This window comes from Haemaphysalis longicornis, unplaced genomic scaffold (genome assembly GCF_048455015.1).
Source record: "Haemaphysalis longicornis isolate Haplotype H1 unplaced genomic scaffold, Haemaphysalis longicornis Haplotype H1 scaffold_8, whole genome shotgun sequence".
NCBI classification, from domain to species: Eukaryota; Metazoa; Arthropoda; class Arachnida; order Ixodida; family Ixodidae; genus Haemaphysalis; species Haemaphysalis longicornis.
In genome coordinates, this window is record NW_027526445.1 from 134,954,465 (window position 1) to 134,967,698 (window position 13,234).

The window sequence follows — 13,234 nt, forward strand, 5'->3', positions numbered from 1 at the left end:
ACGGAAGACCGTGGCAGGCTCAGCTAATGTTACAGTATATAATTATTGCTTTTGCTTATAGTTACTTTGGTCGCTCCAAAAGTACCTCAACCAGCCGGCGTCGCCCAGGGCTCTCAAGCGACCGCTTTCAAGCTATGTTTTCTCACTGTCTACGCTGCTAGTTCACATGTTATTTTTTGTTTCAACAAAGCCAATGGAGGTAGCACTGCATACAAGCATTTGCTATCCCACTGTTTGGCTGTATTGTATTTGTGGTTTTTTTAGCAACAAAAAAATCGGCCGCAGTGGCCACTGTGGTGTAAAGTGTGAAACATTTTATGTACCGACCAGAACTGATCGGAGTGGTAGCGTTTCCGCGAGCTAGAGTACAAAAACAATGGCGTTTTTAACGCTCGCTCTCCGTGACAAGGGTAGGGCTTTACAAAGCAAAGCTCATACTCGTACTGCTTGTTTACGACCCCATCTCCTCTACTCTTTGGTGCACGACCGGCCACGCGCACTCGAAGCGCTCTTCGTGGGTGAATTGTTTGCACAGTTCATTCCCATTTCCATGCTACGTATTTCAAACTCTGTGCATGCGAACTTTCCACAGGCTGTGCAATATCGCACGGAAGCTGCCAAAGAACCAGACCTCCCCTATCGCCTTGTACCTTCACATTGGCAACTCTATCTCTACGATGATGCAGCGACAGTGTGTATAGAGTCAGGAGTACAGTAAACTAGTATGTTGTTTTAGTGGGAAAGAAGGACCACCAAATTGAAGCACTAAATCCGGAAATCCTCTATTTACGCTATTGTTGAATACCGGAGTGGTCTATCCCTCCTTTCTCAATCCGGTTTTCCTCATTCGGCGATCCAAGCTTGCTACCCAGTGACATGCTGGTTTTGATTAGTTTGCGCAGTGTGTGATGATATAACTTTTGTAACAGGCATGCTCAACCACGAACATTAACAGTCATATTTCCGAGAAACTGTAGTGTTTGTACATAGTATATAATTTTTTTACCAACTTACTGACTGCATCCCTTTCTTGAGTGCTTGTGTGTGTTTGCCTGAATTTTTATGTATTTGTGCTTTTTCTAACTCTTGTGTACTATTTATTTTCTAGAATATGCAGTCATCGTGCGGTCATGTTTGTTGAACAATTCTCCCATGCAATAAAGAAAAAGACAGAAGTCATCATATTATAGTGGATAGAGTATCTGCTTACATTCTATGAAAACATTCTCCCACATATTTCTTCACAATAACGCTAGCGAGCACCGAGCATTCGACATGTTTGCCCCTTCGAGGATGACGGATGCTTTGTTAACGTGTGTGAGCACTGAGAAAAGAATCACATCCGCAACAACGCCAAAGGCTTCCGCAAATCAATTTAGATCATCCCAACATGGCCCCATCGAGCGTGACAGCACTCGAACACACTCCTTATAAAATGAACAGACAAGAACAGACAATTTACCTCTTACAGTTGCATTGTCGCCCATGGGGAGATTATTGTTAGACAATATAGACATTTCGCAGATTTGGTTTCCGCTTTCTCTGCAAAACTACCCTTCTCCTCACTTCCGTTTTCTCGCCCGGCCCTCTGATTTGTCAGCTTCTCGCGACTGGGTCGTCCCCCTTTAAAGTTTTGCTTAACCTCTCCTAGCGTATTAGGTGTCAGCTAGGAATACATTGAGCAAGAAAAATAAATAAAGTACGAGCTAAGAAGGAAGCACAAAGTACTCATTTCACCCGAGCGCCTCGTTACATGGCCCGTCAGAAAAGAGATTTCATGCCTATGGTACTTGCTGCATTTGGCGATTTTGCCACTGAGCCACAATAACATAAAAAGGCAGACCAGCGGCAAATCACGGATTCCGTATAGCGGTTGAAATCAGAAATTTGTAATGATTTTACGCGCGGAAGTGCAGTAGTAGCCAAAAGTGCACCACGCGGCGGCAGACGTGCCTGTTGTCCACTGGACTCAGATTTTTACGCGCGGTATTCGTTTATGACATTACCTTTTTGTGAGCGGTTCTTGACAAGCCCTTGTCACAAACTGGATTAGTTTAAACCGCTACCCGTGATTTCAACTTCCTGCTCTGAGAACCATCTTTGAACAAGCGAGTTTCAGAGCCCGGTAATCGTTGCAGCAGCTTCTTCCGCTTTGTAAATTTATTGATCGCCCAAAAATCTTTTTCTCCTCATGCTAGGTTATTCACCGGAACAGGCCAGTCGCGCGGGGTTGTGGTGGAGTCCCCACCGTAAAACCATTGGGAATATCGCGCTCATGTGGCTCCTGGGAACGCGGAAGGCTATGACCTCCCCCAGCTTTGTGCTACCCAGAAGTACAGCCCGGAAGTAGTTCTGGCCTCCTGCCGTACAGGCCTAGGCCTGGCCCAGGCGGCGGCATCAGCTGATACCGCCGCCTGGGCAGGCTTACACAAACTTACACGACCACGCCGTGAAGGCCACCAGCCCCATAAGAAAGCCACCAGCCCCACAAGGATCCTCCTCGGTGGTCTTTCAAACAAGACACTTCAAACCAGACTTATATGAGTGAGCTGAGTCTGTCTTTTGCAATCTTTCAGAAGTGTGAAATACGTAGCATTTATAAACCCCTCTTTGGACATTTATAAATATATAAACCCCATTTATAAACCCCTCTTAGCACTTTGTACAGTGCTAACTGAGTCATGGCCAGTCCTTTCCCCTTGATCACTGAGAATATTCGTTCTACCTTTTGGTAGCGCAAACAGTGAAACCGCATTTTCTAAGCTGACATTTATAAATCGAAAGCAGCCCGCTTCCATCTCCTACCGGAAATCTTTTAAGATATGCACGCGAGTAATGGTCGAAGCTTTAATGTTGTAATATGAGACACGTACTTGTTTTGTCTTTACCCATTCTTACTGTCTACGTATGTGTGTGTCTGTCTATCAAACATATGAGAGAAAATGTTGCTCAGATAATTCGGTTATATGCGTATTCAGCTACCATTTCACTTATAATTTCAACTAATATTTGGAGTGTTTAAAATAGAGCATAATAAAGTGAGTATTTGGAGAATTCAACATTTTGAAAGTTCAAACCCAGAAATACGCCACATTTTTGTTAAAAAATAAACTTATAAAAACGCCAAGCGAAACTAACCCAAAACAAATTCGCAAAACGGCTGCCCAATCTGTAAGAAATAAGCGATCGGCACGCATGTAGCGGCATTCCGGCTGCACGCCGAGATGAAGATTAGGCGCGCTTAGGCAAGCCTTGCTTCTTTATTGCGAGCACAGTTTGCCATGTTTGAAGACAAATGCCGCGGCTAAAGGAAGCAAACCCATGGTGAGACCAAAGAAATGGAGGACAGCGTGCAAAGGCGCAACTGCGAGGGGGGGGGGCATGAATGACGAAAAAAAGCAAAGTGACATGAGGGCGGCCAGCGCCACGGAGACATTAATCCGATCACGCAGAAAATTGCTTTTTTTCCTGGGCAACCTTTGGCGCTCCTCTTCATCTTACTTTGGGCTTGAACTCTAACAATTCTCGTAGTATTTGCATATCTTTCAGTTCTTCCATACAGGCATGCCTACCGCGCTTTGACTACGTCGGGCTCGTTGGCAGCTTATAAGGTCTTTTTCTAATAAATAAAAATAACATTGCGTCATCTATAAGGCGCACTATTAGGGCGTCACCTAATGGACAAGCATTTCTTAACAACAGGAATGTGCCGCTTTCTTTTTGCTGTCATGTCAGATATTTTAGATACTATTTTCGTTTGTTTATATAGGTAGCCAAATCTTTACCTGAGTAACCACGAAAGCTGGGCGAGTTGTTAAGGCTTCATGGTGACACGAAAGCGCGAAGAAACAATCACAGCCAGGAGGAACGCTTACAACGGAACGGATCGCTACCATGAACTAAACTTTCAACTATCAACTAAACTAATGAACTAAAACCGTAACAGACTGCATATTCCTAGATTTCTCTAAAGCATTCGATGTCGTGTCTCACCAACTTCTATACGTGATATTAAGCAAGGTAAATATTGACCGACAGGTGCTTACATGGATCAAACATTTTCTTTCTAACCGAACACAATTCGTCACAGCTAACGACTTCAACTCATCCGTTTCTTCAGTTAACTCGGATGTGCCTCAGGGATCTGTTCTGGGGCCCTTGCTTTTCCTCATTTACATAAATGACTTACCTAATGTTGTTAACTACTCCATAAACTGTTTGCCGATGAATGCGTTATTTACCGGGAAGTTTCTTACAGCTCTGAAACTACGATGCTTCAAACTGACCTGTACAGTATTTCTTCTTGGTGCGCTTCTTGGCACATGCGCTTAAGTACTAAAAATGCAAATTAATGACAGTTTCTCGTAACACACATTGTTGCGATGTTTGCAACTATCACCTCGATGGTTCTAAGGTAGAAAACGTAACGTCATGCAAATGTCTAGGGGTTCACATTACTGCTATTCCATCTTGGGAAAAGAACATCGTGTACATATCTAACAACGCCCACCGCATGCTCGGCTATTTACGCGGGAATTTTTACGTGGCACCTTCATCGCTAAGGCGTCTGCTATATAAGACCCTTGTTCGTTCAAAACTCGAGTACGCCTTCTCGGTTTGGGGTTCCAGCCTGGATCATCTTTCAAACACCATAGAGTCACTTCACAATCGCAGCGCCCGCTTCATACTAACCGTCTACCATCGTACTGCCAGCGTATCCTCCATGAAGATTTCTCTAAACTTGCCTTTTCTTTCATTGCGTTGGAAATTGTGTCAACCTCATTTCATTTCACACAACTTATTATCACAACCCGAGTCTTAAACACGTACACCTTTCCGCACCTGCACACTTATCTGCGCGTACAGATCACGCAAACAAAGTTAACATCCCTTCTGCCCGCACGAAATCATTCTACCACTCTTTTCTTGTAAAAACGTCTAAGGAATTGAATGACCGGCAATCGTCAGTTGGAACCCTTGCTAATACGCCCGCTTTTAAAACCGCTGTCAAGAATTTGTATCCTCCTAAATAATTGTATTTTTGAATACTGTCTAATATTGTATAATATTGTAGCACTTTGTCTCGCGTGTTTTAGTTTTTTTCTGTGACTTTTGTATGTATTTCTACCGTTGTATGTCTGAATTTACACATATGAAATAGTTTTTTGTTGTGACGTTTAATATCCACTCAATTTTGTAACGCCCGATGGGCCTGAAGGTATTGAAAAAAAAAAATAAATAAATAAATAAACAAATAAATAAAAAGTGAACATATATACCCGAAGAAAAGACACCAAATATGATGCCGCATCACTTCGGCCAGACAATCGTTTCGGTAACATCCAGACAGTATTCTTCAAAACAAGACCGAGAAAAGGAGGGGGCACTTACACCGTTATCACCCATTTTCCAGAACGACCAACAAACATGGTGATCAGAACAACGCACCCGTAAATCAAGAAACTAAAAAAACGTTGTCGGTAGGCAACTCGAAGGTGAAATTCAATCCAAAGCCGCGCTCCTCTAAAACTTTCAAGATGTCAACGCAAACTCTGTGGTAATCGCGCCTATCAGACAGAACTAAAAAGTTGCCAACGTAACGAAATACACGATCATGCGTCTATATACTTCTCCAAAATGTGGTCCACTATGCTAAGGAAAAAGAAAGATCGCGGTGGTGCCCTACATGAATACAATTCGCTCTGTTTGAAAAAAGTGGAGAAACGTTTTGATAATTTTGTGTAGTTTAGTTTCCCCCATAAGATTTCGCTTGCCTGTGCAGCTGTCGAAAGAAAGGCAATCTCGTGCTTAGGAACCGGGCTTGTTCAGTAAAACACACTAATTCGTATGTGGGGTTCCATGTGGCGGTTGTCTGTAAGATACTGTTGAAGTGCAAACGTGCCTATATGGGGCCAAACTGGACGCTGTTTGAATATGCGGTTGGGCGATCTTGAAAGGGCCCTTAAAACTGATAAACTTTCAAACCTGTCCTCACATTGTTCATCATGTCGATGCCATCTCTTTTTCAAAGAAAAACTTTTTCATATGGACACCACGACCAAACGACGCGCGTGATCGTGGAGGCAGCCCACTGAGCGAAAATGAGTGAAAAGTATGTAAGTGGCCCCTCCGTGTCTCTGTCTAATCTTGAAGGAGACTATCTGAATGTTACCTAACAGAAGGTTCACTTGTGTCTGTCCTTAGTGATGAAGCATCTTATTTGGTGTCTCCTCTTAATGTATACATGTTCGTGTTTTTTTTTCACTAAAAGTTTAGTTGATCGCTCCGTCCTGCTGCAATCGTTTCTCCTGGTTATTGTTGTGTATTCGAGCTTTTATGTCAACATGAAATCTTTACCTGTATTTTTTTGCTCACAAAAACAAAATTTCTTCTATGCCTGCCAGTAAAAATGGGTAAAATTGATCCCTACAGTTTTAATATCCAATAAATCTTATTAAACAGTGGTTACTATGTACATCGATACTTGCTGAGAACACAAACTGCAATGGTATCTCATATCAATGTGTAGCCCACGAGTACCTACTTTCTGGGTGGTTGCGTTATAATGGAAAGTATTTAAACGGCGGATGTGTCCGAGCAACTACGATATGGTACGCGTGCTTCAAACGATGCACCACGAATAATAACACACTCCAATAGCTACTGACATGCGCAGCATTTGACAAAATCTTAGCAGTGCTGATTGGCGTAAATTTGTTTCGCCTAACTTCTTAGGCTACAAATTTGCCACCATTCTTGAAGCCACGGGAAGACGGTGTTTTGTGTTTTGGTTTGGTTGACTCAACTATGATTTTTTTGTGAAGCAAAATGGCAGCAAGCTTACCCTGGCGCCAATTTTTTTACTGGTTGAGGCCATCACAGAAATGCGAGCCATGGTGGCATAGGTGCTCCATTTGTTCAATGACTTTTCTCTTGCACCAATGCGGGCGTTACTGAAGTGTAATATTGAATAATTTTCGCCTGTGCAATTCCAATTCTAGCACAATTACTTGCAACGCAACATTTGCAATTTGTAATATAGTGTCAGAAATGTTTATTACGTTTACAAAAACATGAGTTGTAATGCCATTTAAATCCAAGTAAAACTTTAATGAAGGTGCAATCCTCTGCCAGCCACGACTGCAAAATCGTGCGCTAAGCAGAATACCTCTTCGTTTGAAATATCTTGAGCAATACTCCATTCCGCGTTTGCTGAACTCCATTGGTATATTTCGTTTTGCTGGATTACCAGCAGCAGTCACTCTACATGCGGTGTAACCATGGAGCATAGGAATAACGTCATTCTTTGACGCTACCGATGGGAAATTGTACACCGACATTCTGGTACGATGAGTGTAATCCGTAATTTTTAAAGACAATCAATCTTATTGGTGTACTCCAAAATAAAAATATCGGTCTCGGTCATGCTCGCGCTCGCCCCCATCCTTCTTGCTCTTGACATGAGCGCCAACTCTTCACTGTCCCAAACCATGGCGCGCCAGCATTGCTAACGCAGGATAAATGAATTGTACTCAGCAAACCTGCAATGAGTACTAGTGAAGGGAGCAGATTCGTAAGATGCGGAGCGGAGGACCGGATCGGAAGTGAGATGTGAGGGATAAAGCAGGAGAGGCAGTTACGTGGAAGGAGCAGCATAACACTCGTTTTATTACGATATGTGGCGCTACTCAACAGATACGGGGACGTTTTTTTTTTCATTGCGTAGAAGTGGAGCTGTATGAACTGAACGCTTCACGCCAACCCAGAAAAATGTATGGTCAGGCATAAAGTTAGAAAACATCAAAATTAAACTTTACAGCCTTCCGCTACGTCAGTGTTTCGGAAGGGTGCCAGGTATTTTATTATTATAAAAGCCCAGATGCCGGGCTGCGTTATAAACCTACTCGAACTGTTAAAATTGTAATTTTTCTCAAATGAAATCAAATCAAATCAAATGAAGTGTATTATTTGAACAAAAGAATACAGTGGGTCATGTTTTTTACGGTACTGTTTCGAACAGGAAGCCCAAGTAATTTATCAAATGGTTCAGCTACAGTGTAGCTGGTTGAAATATATATATCCAAACTATTTAGGCTAACGTGCATGAAATCAATTGCACCGAGTTCTTATTGCATAATCGTGCAAGGGCGCCACATCACAGTTGATATTCACGTAGGCAACGTCACACAATGAAATACGTTCGGTGAGAATTCTGTTAAAAATGGTGATTCCAATGAAGCCCCCGATGAGAAACTGCTTGAATATTGTGCCGCAGAAAAAAAATTGGCCTATTCAAAAAAAATGAATTTAGGTCGTAATATGGCACTCCCATCGCTCAAAAAATTTACCCTTAACTTTTTTTAGCACACTTTACAAAAGAAATTCCCCAATAAACGTCTACGAAAGGGTACCCACATCTTGCTTCTTTGCATTACAGTTGAAGAAAAGTGTACTACAACGTGTCCAAGCGTGCGAAGCATGAAAAAGATGTTTGGCGAAAGAAGCGAACATTAGGTAAACAAACGACCAATACTTCACAATGAATTTAACCTTTCTCCCCCCTTAGTAGCAAACAAAAACTTGGACGATTTCACACATTTATTACTACATTTGCTTAACCCTTTTGGGGTGTGGTTGAACAGATGATGCTGTTAGTATTTATCGAACTAATGCAGCTCAATAAAACTGTTTTTCTTAAATGGAAGCAACGTTGCAACAAAATGAATTTGTTTATTGGCGACATTCAATGGTACAATCTAAAACGCACACGTCCACTGGGTCGCTATTGTTTTAATGTGCCTGTCACTCGTCGTACTGTTTTCACGAAGAGCACAAGCAATTTTCGGGTGCCACCAATACCGTGTATACTGGAAAGATTTAGCTCATCACAAGGTCTCCCTGACTGTGACAGAGCTGTCCTGAGGGAGCTTGCGACCAACCACTTACGCGGCAATGACTGATTCTGATGGCCACGTCTTTGGCAGTCACAATTCATAATTTGTAGCGAAATGTGGGTGTACATATACTACTACGTTACGCGCCGGAGCGTTTTCGTCGCAGGGCGTGACAGTAATGAGAAGGAAAACGTATCACCCTTCCCTTAAAATATTTAATGCACTCGGAAACATGGCCCCTGCAGTTCTCGTTGTTCTGTGGTAGTTTAAGACAACATTCTTTCACACCTCCTCAATGTATATCGGTTTACGACATCAGTTGCTCTGGAGAGCAGCTCGGATTCCGTAGTTCTCTTCCGGGATATGAATGCTGGAGGCTTGTCTTCTGCTCCGGAAGGCACTGATGAAGCTACATTTCTTGTTTTATTCCACTGTGTCCACCAAGAAACAGGTCGTGTTTGACCCGACGACCTGAAATAAAGAATAAAAATAGTAAGAAGGAACTTGTGAAAGTTGACCTATATTACTACACTTCTGCGCACGTCAGGCAAACCAGGTATTGCATTTTTGTACACAGTCATGCACTATATTGATTTATTGAGGCACTGTTTGGCTTGGTCACAACGAGCAGCGAAAAAGGAAATGCGCGAGTACACAGAAATTTACATTTGGAAGCCTCATTCTACGGAAACACACTTTCTTAGTCGCGAAATCGTATTCTTAGCTGTCGATTTCGCCTTCAATTTGCCCATCCTTACCCGCACCAAAAGTTTCAATCAAGAAACGGCTTTCGTTGCTTAGATACAATGGCGCTTTTTCAGTTGTTAAGCATGACAATGAAGCGTTTGTCGTCAGCATAGCAACTACCTCGCGAGTTCACGGGTAGCTACAGCAGTGTCTGCGCCAGTAGGCGGTGCTATGAAGAAAACTCTGCTCTTACTAAGCAAAAGGAAAGCGCTAGTACACAGCAATGTGCATTTTGACGCCTCATTCCACACATACCCACTCAATTCGTTCAACTTTCAGTTAACGATTATCATTTTTTAAGAAACGCACAGCAATTGTTGACACTCGTGTATCAAACCACACATTTTAATACTGAATGGCAACTTGGCCACTGTTCTCCTGATTATATTCCAACTCCGCGGCTCTACCCACCTTGAGCTGTATATTTCTGTATCTCTAACGAATGTATATGAAAACATGTTTGAAAGGCTGCCAAAAAAAAACACCTTTAAGTAAATATTTTAATGAAATTTTTGACACGGATTTTTGTCAAGAATATTAATCGCGTGAACACAACGGGAAATTTAGCATTGCGTTTTCGCGGATTAAAAAATAACTAATTATAAGTGTTTTCTACATATTTTTTTTAGTTTCCAGTTCTTGTAAACACTAGACGCCATTCGAGTCATCACCATTAAATTGTTGTTAGTAACCTCCTGTATCGGTGTTGTGTACCGATAACATATTAGGCTGTGTTAAGCAGGTTCTTTGTTGACCCAGTTAGAATGAGCACACCTTCAACTGGCGTGTCAGTGAACCTCCTGATGTGTGCTGATGCTTTTGTATTGTGGCGAATTCGTAGTGCCGCGTGTCTTCGCGGCCGACTGCAGGTGGCGATGTTTCCGCTGCCGTGGCATGTGCGGTAGATCCTTCTCAGTCACTTTGAAAATGAGTTGGCACCTCTACGCGAAGCAGCCTTTCTCTTACCCTGGTCCACGCGCTTCCTAGAGGCCAGGAACAACCTCCTAAGCATAACTATTGCACCGTATTAATTTTCAACTTGTTTCTGAACTCTTTCTGTGAATACCTGTTAAGTTCATGTGGAATGACTTGGGAGTGGCTTGTTTCACCACCAAAGATATTTGTTGTGCAAAGTGTTGACTTCCCGGAGTACTTGGAAACATGTATTTTTTTTTTAGGCCAGCGCCATTACCGCTAGTCGCTGCGCGCTGATATGTGGTTTTGTAATGAATTCTCTTTTCACACGTCGCTTATTCTTGTAGGAAGAATGCTAAGGCGATTATTACTGACTCCCCCTGCGGCTGCCTTAGGTAAGGCAATCGATAGCGCTGCGCACATAAAAACATTGCCGAAGCTTCCGAGTGAAAATTTCAAACAAACGCTTGGCGACCTCTTTTGCACAAAGCCTCTTTCAATGCTCCTTCGGAACTCCGAAGGCCCGGATTTCTGAAAATGCATTTTTCCGGGCGCTATAAAAAGACTGCGGCCTCAAAGTAGTCAGCTTTAAGGGGCTTTAATAAATACGTTCACAAGACCTCATAGCACCAATTGATCGCAATATTGTGAACCGAGTAAAGTCACCAGTAGAGACAGGCGCGTTGCAAAGACATTTTGGCAGGAAGAGCTATATACATCATATATAAAGATGTGAAAGGCATAGGGTCTTATGTAATATCGCAGTCAATGACGATGTATCCTTATAAAGTCCTGTACGCCAAGCTCCTTTTTTCAGCTCGTCTAGGGTACAGCAAGGCATTGCTTGGAACATCATATTAGGGAGCGCATTAAAAATTCTTTGATATAAAGTACAGCAGCATACGGAAATTTCATGCACTTTCACACTACGGTGTCTACCCTCCCCCCCACAACCCCCCCCCCCCCAGAAAAAAAGACTCTCCACCGAGCCCAGTCCCCGTACAATTTTCCGCGAATAAATTGCTTGAAAGACGGTTTTTTGTGTCAATAGCAAAATATTCCAACGAGAAGAGCAAGCACGTGGCGTATTTTAATGTTATTATATTGTCGGACTCTTGCATTTTGAAACATTGGGCCTCTACACAACGTCGCTTTTTTTTTTTTCGGGGTATGGGAATTCGAAATTTGTTTCAGAGATAGCAATTTTGTGTCCCTTGTGTTGTGAATTTGACACTTGCAAAGAGCGCTTCCGTAATTGTACTTTGGTTACAGTTACTTGGCTTTGGCTTTGGTTAATTGTACCCCATCTTTGGGTAAAAAGATTATGGCGGATACATGTTAGCCCACGTGTGAAGAGAAGTGTTGTTTAAACAGTTTGTAAAAACGTTCAGTAGGATGCTCTTTAAAGTATTAAAAACCGTTAGTCGTTTAAAAACTAAAATAAAAAAGTAGTCTGGGAGGTATGCAAGTGATGCGCAGGCATTTACTAGCGATAGCTCGCTGTCTCTAATTTAGTCATGCTGCACGTGTTTATTAGGCTGTCAGTAAACTCCACAGAACAAGTTGAGGTACTGAGAATGGGCTACGATGCCGAAATGGTAGGTTAACAAGCGCGAGAGGAAGGGTTTGTAGGATTTTTTACGCAGTCTTTGTTTTTGTTAGAAAGCTCGGCAGGAATGCAAACGAAAATATATTTTCCTGCTTATCAAACACAACATTGAATTAATATAAATGGGAGTTTCCTTTGTTATTAAATAATTGCGTTTCTTCTACTTATATCGAATGCCTTTCTTTAAAACTAATTTTGGTTAAAGAAGTGATAGGGTAGTAACGACCGCCAATGAGGAGGCAGCGATTGCGCAGAAGGAACTCGGAGACTCTTTTTGATTCGTGATAAATCTCAGTGGAGCGAACTCCAGCGAATACTCTCCGTACGTCGTGTACTGAGTGTCGTACAAAACATCACGCTATCGTCAACGCCATACTGCTCTGGTATGAACAAAACACGCGGTATGCAATGGAGTGAGCTCTGAGTTCTCTTACTTAATCCCCTGCGAACCGGCGCATTTCTGAGTGCGGAACACCGTAAACACGAAGAGATTTTAGGTCGCTTACTAATGCAGGGAGCTGGTGCAGTAAGCACGGGGCCCGCCTTAAGAATCAAAGTAAATGGTTCGTAGCCTAATGCCCGGAGGTTTCAATACTTCAGGGGATTGATTTTGCAAGTTATAGGATTACTTTTATTACTGTAGCATTGTTAGCAGCAAACGTATCAGAAATCAATGGTCACCCTCCAACCACGGGCATTTCTTTAGTACGTTACGCATACAAATATCCTATTAAAAGAGTGTTTTGACGTAACATGAAGATCATGTTTTATCGATGAATAAGAAAAAACTTGCATATTATTTGGGTGTCTTCAATATTTTTTTATTTTGTAAACACAAGCAATATATCCCAATGAAGCAAAACAGCGGTTAAACATTGATTTGCTTGTCAAACATTATTTCTATGGTGTTTATATTACAAAACGGCAGTATCATGGTGCAAAGAAGAGTTCGGTGCATCTTTCACTCTATGTCAGTTATGCAGCGCTCATTAGTTTTCAATCAATTCTTCATGTGCTTTTACCGGTGCGTAGTGTTTTGAACCATTCACATTCTGGTCACAGAAGATCC

The 13,234-nt window shown here is 42.2% G+C and overlaps 1 protein-coding gene across 1 annotated transcript in view; it reads right to left on the reverse strand.

Moving 5' to 3' along the window:
• Positions 1-7,809: 7,809 nt before the first annotated feature.
• The window catches only part of LOC144150240 (uncharacterized), a 108,484-nt gene continuing 103,059 nt past the window's right edge, over positions 7,810-13,234 (reverse strand). The window contains exon 4 of the mRNA XM_077682094.1: positions 7,810-9,365. The gene's annotated coding sequence lies outside the window, so the exon portion shown is untranslated. The remainder of the gene's footprint in view (positions 9,366-13,234) is intronic.